Source organism: Lontra canadensis, unplaced genomic scaffold (assembly GCF_010015895.1).
Source record: "Lontra canadensis isolate GAN:19392208 unplaced genomic scaffold, GSC_riverotter_1.0 scaffold193, whole genome shotgun sequence".
Classification (NCBI taxonomy): Eukaryota; Metazoa; Chordata; class Mammalia; order Carnivora; family Mustelidae; genus Lontra; species Lontra canadensis.
The window spans coordinates 1155740-1166285 of NW_022631187.1; positions in this window are offsets into that span (position 1 = coordinate 1155740).

The following is a 10546-nucleotide window of genomic DNA, read 5'->3' on the forward strand; positions in this document are numbered from 1 at the left end:
TTTAAATCAAGTACAGTACTATGGTATTATGTACCTAAGACTTGTCTGGCATCAAACTGAGACTGTGCACATCTGTTCAACATAGCTTTTGTCATGTTACAAGAGTCAGTTGTAAAATAACAAGTAAAGATGCTAGCACACTATATTATTATTAATGTACTTATTTGTGAGTTTTGGATATTTCTCTTTTATTTTTGATAAAGAATACGAGAATTTTTAAAAAAAGAATATGAGCACTCAGTTAATGATTCAACTTCAAATGGTTCCTAGTACTCTTTCAGTTTTCATGATTAGTTAATTAAATAATGGTCTACGATTGTTAAGATGAGATATTAAAATTTGTTGGCATTTAATTATCTGCATGGATTAAGAGTTTCTCCATACTAAGCATTGAAAGTAAAATTTCAAAAAAAATATGTGTTGAGATAGATACAGTAGTAAATATCATCTATAATCTCCTTATTTCAAAGTTTGGTGTTCATTAAAGCAATGTTATCCTAATTTGTTGACTTTATAGCAAATTATAAAAATTGAGCATATAAAATAAATTATACCAATTGGTTTAGTTTTATATAGATAATGGAATGAACTTGGTGAATAATAATATAAATAACTTACAATGTGATGTGCTGTGAATTAGTTGTGTAAGTCAAAAAGAAATGTGGGGATATTTCCAGAAGATATCAATATCAAACCTATGTGATGTCAAGTATATGTGATGTCTTAAAAACTTTAAAAAGTTTTTTTTTAATAGTGGAAGTTTTCAAGAAAGTAAAAAGGTAACATATTCTTCTCTGTCATAGTATGATATAAATATTTTAAATATAATATACAATACTCTGGGAGCTATATCTTAAAATCGAAACAGAAACAACTGAAGGGATTAGTATGAGGACAGAAAAGAAGGTAACTATGTGGTAGTAATAGATTAAAAAGATGAATGAGTTCTCTTCAGTTTTAAAAGATGATGACCAAAATGGGATATTATCACAGATCATTATATGAACAGCATGGGGGAGATGAACTCAAACATGTCTGTCAAAAACACTGGAAGAATATAGTTCTGTTTGAAATTGTAGGGGTCTGAATTAGGAAACACTAAGAAAATCAGAAGGAATACTTCCCATGGTGGGCAGTAAACTTAAGATACTCTCAAAAGATGTTACAGAATATAAATATAAAAAATATATTTTAAAGGTTTAAATTCATGAATAATGGAGCCATATATTTTACTGGGGGAACTAGGAGGCATGGAGCTTATTTTAAACATAGGAGGTTGGGGACTGCAGGAGCAATCATGCCTTTCTATGACACATTCCACATACTTCTGTTCCACATATAATAATAAACATTATTCAACACAGAATAATAATTTGAGAGGGTAACTTGCAAATAGGCAAATGTTTCCAGTTAATTGAGTAACAGGGCTGGAAAATGAACAAAGAGAACAACTGAGATGATTAGGTTGATTTCTCTATTACATCTGTATGTTTGACCTTCCAAATATTTCTAAAGAACTTGAGTCTGTGCAAGTTTAGGAAAGTCTCTGGGGTCAGAGATTTCTCTGAGCTATCAGTAAAAATTTAGAATTTAAAACAATATGACAGCTTTACTTCTGGTCAAGATGGAGTAACAGCCTGTAACAATCAGAGCAAATTAAAAAAGACTTTTAAAAAGAATATATATATATATATATATATATATTTCAAGGCCATGGGCATCAGACAACAAAGGAGAATAATCCCTGTTAGACTGGAAACAAATGAAATAAGCCCACTGATTGCCCCCAGTTTAGTGCTATGAGAGACTTTCCAGACTGCAGTGCAGGAAGAATCCAGTTACTGGTTGGAAGACTCTGAAATTGAGAAGACAGAACTTAGAGTATGAGAAGACCAAGGTTTCATGCTCTTATTCACAGGATAGAGTACTAGAAAGGAGAAAGGGCAGCACAGGAAGAAAGTCCTGGAGATCTTAAAAGTTCCCATTTGAGTATCCAGCAGGTATCACTGCCAGTACCTTGAATGTGAGACTATCCAAGACCAGGGAGGAAAAACATCCAAAAGGATTAGAGGGAACTACACCCAATGATCACATAGGAATAATGCCTGTTTGTGTCAGCTAGAATAGAAAGTCATAATTCATAAGGCACTAAGCAGAATAACCAATATGGTATTGCCTAAAGAGTGGTAAATAATTAGTACTAGACTGAGGTTAGTCTGTATGCATCTAACTAATTTTAAAAGCAGTACTTGAAGGGTCAGTTTCCTAGAAATTTAATTGTAGCCCAGAACAGAGGTAAAGAATATATAATGGAATACAAAATACCTATCACCCAGAAAACTATATCCAAAATATATAAAGAATTTCTACAACTCAACAAATCAAAAGCAAATAATTCAATTAAAAATCAGCAAAAGACTTAAGTAGATATTTCTGCAAAGACATACATGAATATGCTCAACATTACTAATCATTAGGGAAATGCAAATCAAAATACAGTGAGATACCACTTCACACACATTAGGATGGCTATTAAACAACAACAACAACAACAACAACACAACTATATGGTCAACTAATCTTTGACAAAGCAGGAAAGAATATCCAGTGAAAAAAAGTCTCTTCAACAAAGACCTAAATGTGAGACAGGAAGCCACCAAATTCTAGAGGAGAACACAGGCAGAAACCTCTTTGACTTCGGTTGTAGCAACTTCTTACTAGGCACGTTTCTGGAGGCAAGGGAAGCAAAAGCAAAAATGAACTATTGGGACTTCACCAACATAAAAAATTTCTACATAGGGAAGGAAAATAATCAACAACACTAAAAGACAACCAATGGAATGGGAGAAGATATTTGCAAATGACATATCTAATAAAGGGTTAGTATCCAAAATCTATAAAGAACTTATCAAACTCAACATCCAAAAACCAAATAATCCAGTTAAGAAATGGGCAGAACACATGAATAGACACTTTTCTAAAGAAGACATCTAGATGGCTAACAGATACATGAAAAGGTGTTCAACATCACCCATCATCAGGGACATACAAATGAAAACCATAATGAGATGCCACCTTGCACCTATCAGAATAGCTAAAGTTCACAACACAAGAAACAACAGGTGTTGTTGGTAAGGATGCAGAGAAAGGGGAATCCTCTTACATTACTGGTGGGAATGTAAACTGTTGCAGCCACTCTGGAGAACAGTATGGAGGTTCCTCACAAAGTTAAAAAGTAGATACCCTAAGATCCAGCAATTGCCCTACTAGGTATTTACCCAAAGGATACAAAAATACCGATTCAAAGGAGTGCAGGTACCCCAATGTTTATAGCAGCATTATCAACAACAGCCAAACTATGGAAAGAGCCTCAATATCCACTGATTAATGAATGGATAAAGAAGATGTGGTACATATACACACACTGGAATATTACTCAGTTGTCAAAAAAATGGAAAACTTGCCATTTGCAATGATGTGGATGGAACTAGAGCATTATGCTAAGTGAAATAAGTCAGTCACAGAAAGACAAATCCCGTGTGATCTCACTCATATGTGGAATTTAAGACAGAAAACAGATGAATATATGGGAAGGGGGAAAAGAAAAAAGGAAAGAGGGAAACAAACCATAAAATACTCTTCATGATAGAGAACAAACTAAGGGTTGATGGAGTGAGCTATAGGGGGGATGGGCTAGATGAGTAATATGTATTAAAGAGGGCACTTGCTGTGATGAGCACTGGGTGTTGTATGAGTGATGAACCACTGAATTCTATTCCAGAAACCATCATTACACTGTATGTTAACTAAAATTTAAGTTAAAAATTTCAGAAAATAACAAGTTTTTGTTAAGATATAGAGAAACTGGAATCACTGGGCACTGGTGGTGGGAATATAACAGTCACTGTAGCAAAGTCTGGCAGTTCCTCAAAAAGTTAAACATGAAATTACCATATGATTCAGCAATTTCACTCCCAGATGTATAACCAAAAAATGTAAAAGTAGGGACTCAAATAGACACTTGGACATGAATGTTCATAGCTGTATTATTATTTACGTGTGCCAAATGGCAGAAACAACCTAAATGTCCATTAATAAATGAATGAACAAACATAATGTCACATTTTTAAAAGATGTATTTATTAGAACATGAGTGAGTGGGGGGCGAGGGCAGAGAGAGAGAGAGGGAGAGAATCTCAAGCAGACTCCCTGCTGATTATGGAGCCCCAGGTGGGGCTTGATCCAAGGACCCTGAGACCATGATATGAGTCAAAATCAAGAGTCAGCCACTTACATGACTGAGCCACACAGGCACCCCAAAAATGTGGTATTTTGACACAACGGAATACTATTTGGTTTTAGAAAGAAACGAAATTCTGATACATGCTACAACATGGATGAACCTTGAAAACATGTTAAGTGAAAGAAACCAGTCACAAAAAACATATTGTATGATTCCATTTACATGAAATGTACTTCCTATATCTATAAATTTGGACGTTAGTGGTTGCCTGGGGCTAGGGGAAGGAAGAAATAGGGAGTGACTGTTTAATGGCTACTGTGTTTATTTGCGGGGTGATGAAAATCTTTGGAATTGGGTAGTAGTGATGTTTATACAAGATTGTGAATGTACTAAAAGCCACGGATTGTACATTTGAACATGGCTACAATAGTGAGTTTTATGTTGTGTAATGTTTACCTCAAAAAAGATAATAACAAATTGAAGCAGACATTGAGTAAAATTATACACCATGACCATGTAAGCCTTATTCCATGTATGCATGACTGGTTCAACATTTGAAAACCAATTAATATGGTTGATTATATTATTAATATGGAAATATACCATATCAACAGATAAATATGAAAAAAACTCAGTAATTAGGAATAGAGAGGAAGTTCCTCAACTTGATAAAAAAAAATCTACAAAATACCTGCTGCTAACATCATACTATGTGACATTGGCAGAGCAATACATGCACAGATCAATACAACAGAATAGACAACTTCATGTGGACCCACAAAAATATGCCTAATTATTTTATTTTTATGACATCTTTATTGAGATATAATTCACATACCACAAAATTCACCTTTTAGTTATACAATCCACTGGTACTGAATATATTCACAGAGTTGTGCACCCATCATCAGTATCTAATTTTAGAACATTTTTATTACTCCAAAAAGAAACCTTATACCCTAATATGGTCATTTCTCACTCTTTTCCCACATTTTCCACTGCAAGTACTAATCTACTTTCTGTTGTTACAGATTTTCCTATTCTGGATATTTCACATAAATTGAATACTGTGTGTGGCCTTTTGCATCTAACATCTTTTACTTAGCATGTTCCAAGATTAATGAAAGTTTATGTATAAATGTATAAATATTTTATTAATTGTTATGGCACAAATGATTTTTGATAAAGAAGCAAAAGCAGTTTAATGGGGCAAGTATATAGTCTTTCAACAAATGATGCTGGAGCAATTGAACATCCATAGTCTTAAAAAAGTATCAGTCTTGGGGCACCAGGGTGGCTCAGTGGGTTAGGCCTCTGCCTTTGGCTCAAGTCATGATCTCAGGGTCCTGGGATCGAGCCCCACATCAGGCTCTCTGCTCTGCAGAGAGCCTGTTTCCTCCTCTCTCTCTCTGCCTGCCTCTCTGCCTACTTGTGATCTCTGTCAAATAAATAAAATCTTAAAAAAAAAGTATCAGTCTTGAACTTAACTTCACCCTTATACAAGCTTAAGTCAATATGGACTATGAATGTATGTGTATCATGTAAAATAATCACTATGCTGTACTCCTGAAACTAATACAACATTGTATGGCAACTGAATTTCAATTAAAAAAAAAACATTGTAGAAGACAAAACTTACAAGAGATTGGAAAAAAATAGAAAGCAAGTCTTCAGAATTTAGGACTAGGCAACAGTTCTTAGGGTTGGCACCAAAAGCATAATCCACTAAAAAAAAAAAAAGGTGGTAAATTGGACGTCATCCTTATTAAATCTTTTACTCTTCAAAAGACCTTAAGAGGATGAAAAGATAAGCTACACGCTGGAGAAAATATTTGCAAACTACATATCCAACGAAAGACTAGTATGCTGAATATATAAAGAGCTCTCAAAATGCAACGGTTAAAAAAAATCCAATTAGAAAATGAAAAAAAAAAAGTCACGAAGAGAAAGACATTTCACTGAAGAAGATATACAGATGGCAAATAAGCACATCAAAAGATGTTTCACCTCATTGGCCATGGAAAAAATACAACCTCAGACCACAATGAGATGTCACTACACACCTACTCAAATGGCTAAAATTAAAAAAAAAAAAGTGATAACACCAAATACAGGAAAGGATGTAGAAAAACTGGATCACTTATACATTGCTGGTGGGAATGCAAAATAATACAGCTAGACTGGATAACAATTTGACAGTTTCTTACAAAACTAAACCAGGCAATCAAGACTTGCTCTTGAGCAATAATCCCAGATGCATAAAAACTTATGTTCATGTAAGCCTGTACACAAATATTTGTAACAGCTTAATTCATTATACCCCCAAACTGGAAACAGACCAGATGCTCTTCAACATGTGAATGGTTAAACTGCAGCAATAAAAGGAACAAATTATTGATTCACACATTCACTTGAAACTGCTGAATGGACAGAGCCAATTTCAGAAGGGCATATATTATAAGATTCCTTCTACATAACATTTTAGAAATGAGAGAATTATAGAGATAGAGAATATATTAGTGATTGCCATGAGTTAAACATAAAGGTTTCATGGGTGTGGCTAATAAAAGGGCAACCAACAGGATCATAATTGTAATGGAATTTTTCTGTATCTTTGCTGCATAAATGTCAATATTTTGTTTTTTAATATTGTATTAGAGTTTTGCAAAATGTTAATATTGGGGGACACTGGGTGAAGGATACACATGATCTCTATTATTTTGTACGTGTGCATATAATCTACTATTATTTCAAAGTAAAAAGTTTATTTTAATTTAAAAGACTTTCTTAGAGATATAGAAGCTAAAAGAATTCATCACCAGCATACCCAAAGTATAAAAAATCTTACAGCACATCCTTTAGTAAAAAGTCAAATAACGGCAGACAGAAATATGGATCTCTCCAAAGAAATACAGAGCACCAGAAAAAATAATTATGAAAGATTGTTCTCTTATTGTGTGTACTAAAAACCCTAAAGTAACCACTAAAGCAATAAAACAATTATAGTTAATAACGCATGCAGTAGAAACATAACAATACTCATTTGATCCAAAAGAAAGAAAAAGAAGGAAAGGAGGACAAAGAATAGAGGGGACAAACAGAATACAAATGACAAGATGACAGACTTAAAACCTAATCACATCCACAATCACATTAAATGTAAATATTCTAAAAACCCCCAATTAAAAGGCAGAGACTATCAGACTGGATTCAAAAAAGCAAGACTCAACTATAGGCTACCTACAACAAATATACTTTAATAAAAAGACACAAAAGCTTAAAAGTAAAGGATTAAAAAAAGATGTAACATATTAACACTAATCAAAATAAATCTGGGCTATTTATATTAATCATACAAAGTAGATTTTAGAGCAAAGAATATAACTGAGAACAAAGAATTTCATAGTGATAAAGTGGTCAGTTCATAAAATGGAAAATTCTAAATGTTTATGCACATAATAACAGAGCTTCACAATGTATAAATGAAAAACTGGTAGAACTGCAAGGAGAAATAGACCAATGCACAATTATATAGAGAGATTTCATTATTCTTTCCTCAATAAGGGATAGAGTAAGTAGACATAAAATCAGAAAGGAAACAGAGACTGCAAATACTATCATCCAAGGTGATCTCACTGTTATGCAAAGAACCGTCTAGTAAGCATTTGAAGAACACACATTCTTTTTCACCAGCACATGAAACACTAACCAAAATAGACCATATTCTGGGCCCAAAAAAGGCTTAATAAATTTAAAAGGATTTTAAGTCACATAAAGTATTATCTCATCACAACGGAATTAAAATAGAAATCAAGAACAGAAATACATCTGGAAAATAATCAAGTATTTGGGAATTAGGGTAACATAGTTCTAGCTAATCCATGGGTCAAAGAAAAAAATCAAAAGGGAAAGTAGAAAAAGACTGATCTGAATAATGATGAATATGCAATATATTAGAATAAAAAATTCAGGGGACGTTTATAGCACTTAAAGGCCTATATTAGAAAAGAAAAAAAAGGGGGGGGAGGGGTGCCTGGGTGGCTCAGCTGGTTAAGTGGCTGACTCTTGATTTTAGCTCAAGTCATGATCTCAGGGTCCTAAGACTGAGCCCTGCATTGGGCTCCCTGTTCAGTGGGGAGTCTGCTTGAGGATACTCTCTCCTTCTCCCTCTGCCCCTCCCCCAACTTGTGCACACTGTCTCTCTTACTAAAATAAATCTTAAAAAAGAAAAACAAAGTTCTCAAATCAATGACCTCAGCTTTCTACATGAAGTAGTAAAATAAGAACAAATTAAATCCACATAAAAGGAAATGTTTGCAGAAATTAACAGTGTGATTCTGAAATTTATAATGAAATGTAAAGCACCTACAATAGTAAAAACAGTTTTAAAAAAGAACAATGCAAAAAAAAAGAAAGAAGGAAAGAAAGAAAGAAAAAGAACAATGCTAGGGTACCTAGGTGGCTCAGTCAGTTAAGTCTCTGACTCTTGGTTTCTCATCAGGTCATGATCTTGGGATCCTGGGATTGAGCTTACTACTTAGACACATCACCAAAGAATATATCTGGATGGCATATAAGCACATGAAAAGATGTTTGATATTATTAGCCATCAGAGAAATGCAAATTAAAGCCACTATGAGATAATACTATACAACCACTAGAATGGCTACAATTAACACTATACCAAGTCTTGGCAAGGATGTAGAACTGGAACTCTCAAACACTGCTAGTGGTAGTGTAAAATTTAGAAGTTTGGCAGTCTTTAGAAAGGTAAATATACACCTTCCATATGTCCCAGACATTCCACTATCCATTCACCTAAGGGAAATAAATGCATATGCACACAGAAACTCTTGTATACAAATATTTATAGCAGCCTTATTTATAATAGCTAAAAGTGAAAATAAGTCAAACAGCTATCAATAGTTGAAAGGGAAAACAGAATGTCATATAATACTAAACAGTAGAAGATGAATGAACTATTCATACACACAACATAGATGAATATAAAAATATTTTTTCTGAGTGGAAGCCAGATAAAGAGTTCATATCGAATGAATCCATTTATAGAAAATTCTAGAGTCTACAAACTAATCTATAGTGATAAGAAGTAGATTAGTATTTGCCTGGAAGGGAAGGAAGTGATGGGGAAGGGAATAGAGGGAATACAAAAAGGCACCAGAAAATTTTGGATGGTGTTGGATATTCATTATCTTTTTTTAAAAGATTTTATTTATTTATTTGACAGAGATCACAAGTAGGCTGAGAGGCAGGCAGAGAGAGAGAGGAGGGGAAGCAGGCTCCCTGCTGAGCAGAGAGCCCGATGCGGGGCTCGATCCTAGGACACTGGGATCATGATCTGAGCTGAAGGCAGAGGCTTTAACCCACTGAGCCACCCAGGCACCCTGGATATTCATTATCTTGACTGTGGTAATGGGTGTATACATCAAATTGTACACCTGAAATGTGTTTTGTTGTATGTCAATTATATCTCAATAAAAGTGTAAAAAACCATAAGGAAAAATATGGCATAGTTAATACAATCACAATGTTATTCATAATTATTTAACTATTTTCAAAGATTTCTAAGTGTTTACCATGAAGCCCCAAGAAAACCCAGGTCTTTCTAGCCAAAGGACCAGGGAAATGGCAGACTAGTAAGACAGAAAGCATGTAGATAATCATCTCCCTACTCTACCCAAACACCACAGATAAAACTGTGGCCCCACTCACATCACCCTCAGTAAAGGCCAAGTGGGAAAATTAGTTATTAACTCTAGCCTAGGTGTAAGGAGATGCCCCTCTTACCTCCCCACTGGAGAGATGTCAGAGAAGATTGAGTAGAGATCCTTGTCTGGCCATAACAAGGTTTCCCCGTTCCTTGATGTCAGTAGAAACCATTTGGTTAAGTCTGGGCTTCCACTTCCACCTAATAATAAGAAGGCACTCCTCCCTGCAAGGGTGGTATCAGTGGAGGCCTCATGGGGAACCTGAACTTCCACCTCTGCCTAGCAGTAACAAGGCATCCTCTTCCTGACTAGAGTGTCAAGAAAGGTTGAAACACTGTATTTTAACTAACCAGAGTTTAAATAAAAACTTCAAAAAATAAGAAATCACGTATCATATTAAGATCCAGGAAGACCACAACCTGAAAGAGAAAACAAAATCAACAGAAACCAATACTGAAATGACAAGAGATTAGAATTATCTGGATTAGGATTTTTTTTAAGATTTTTTAAATTTATTTATGAAAGAAAGAGAGAGAGCGAGCACAGGCAGACAGAATGGCAGGCAGAGGCAGAG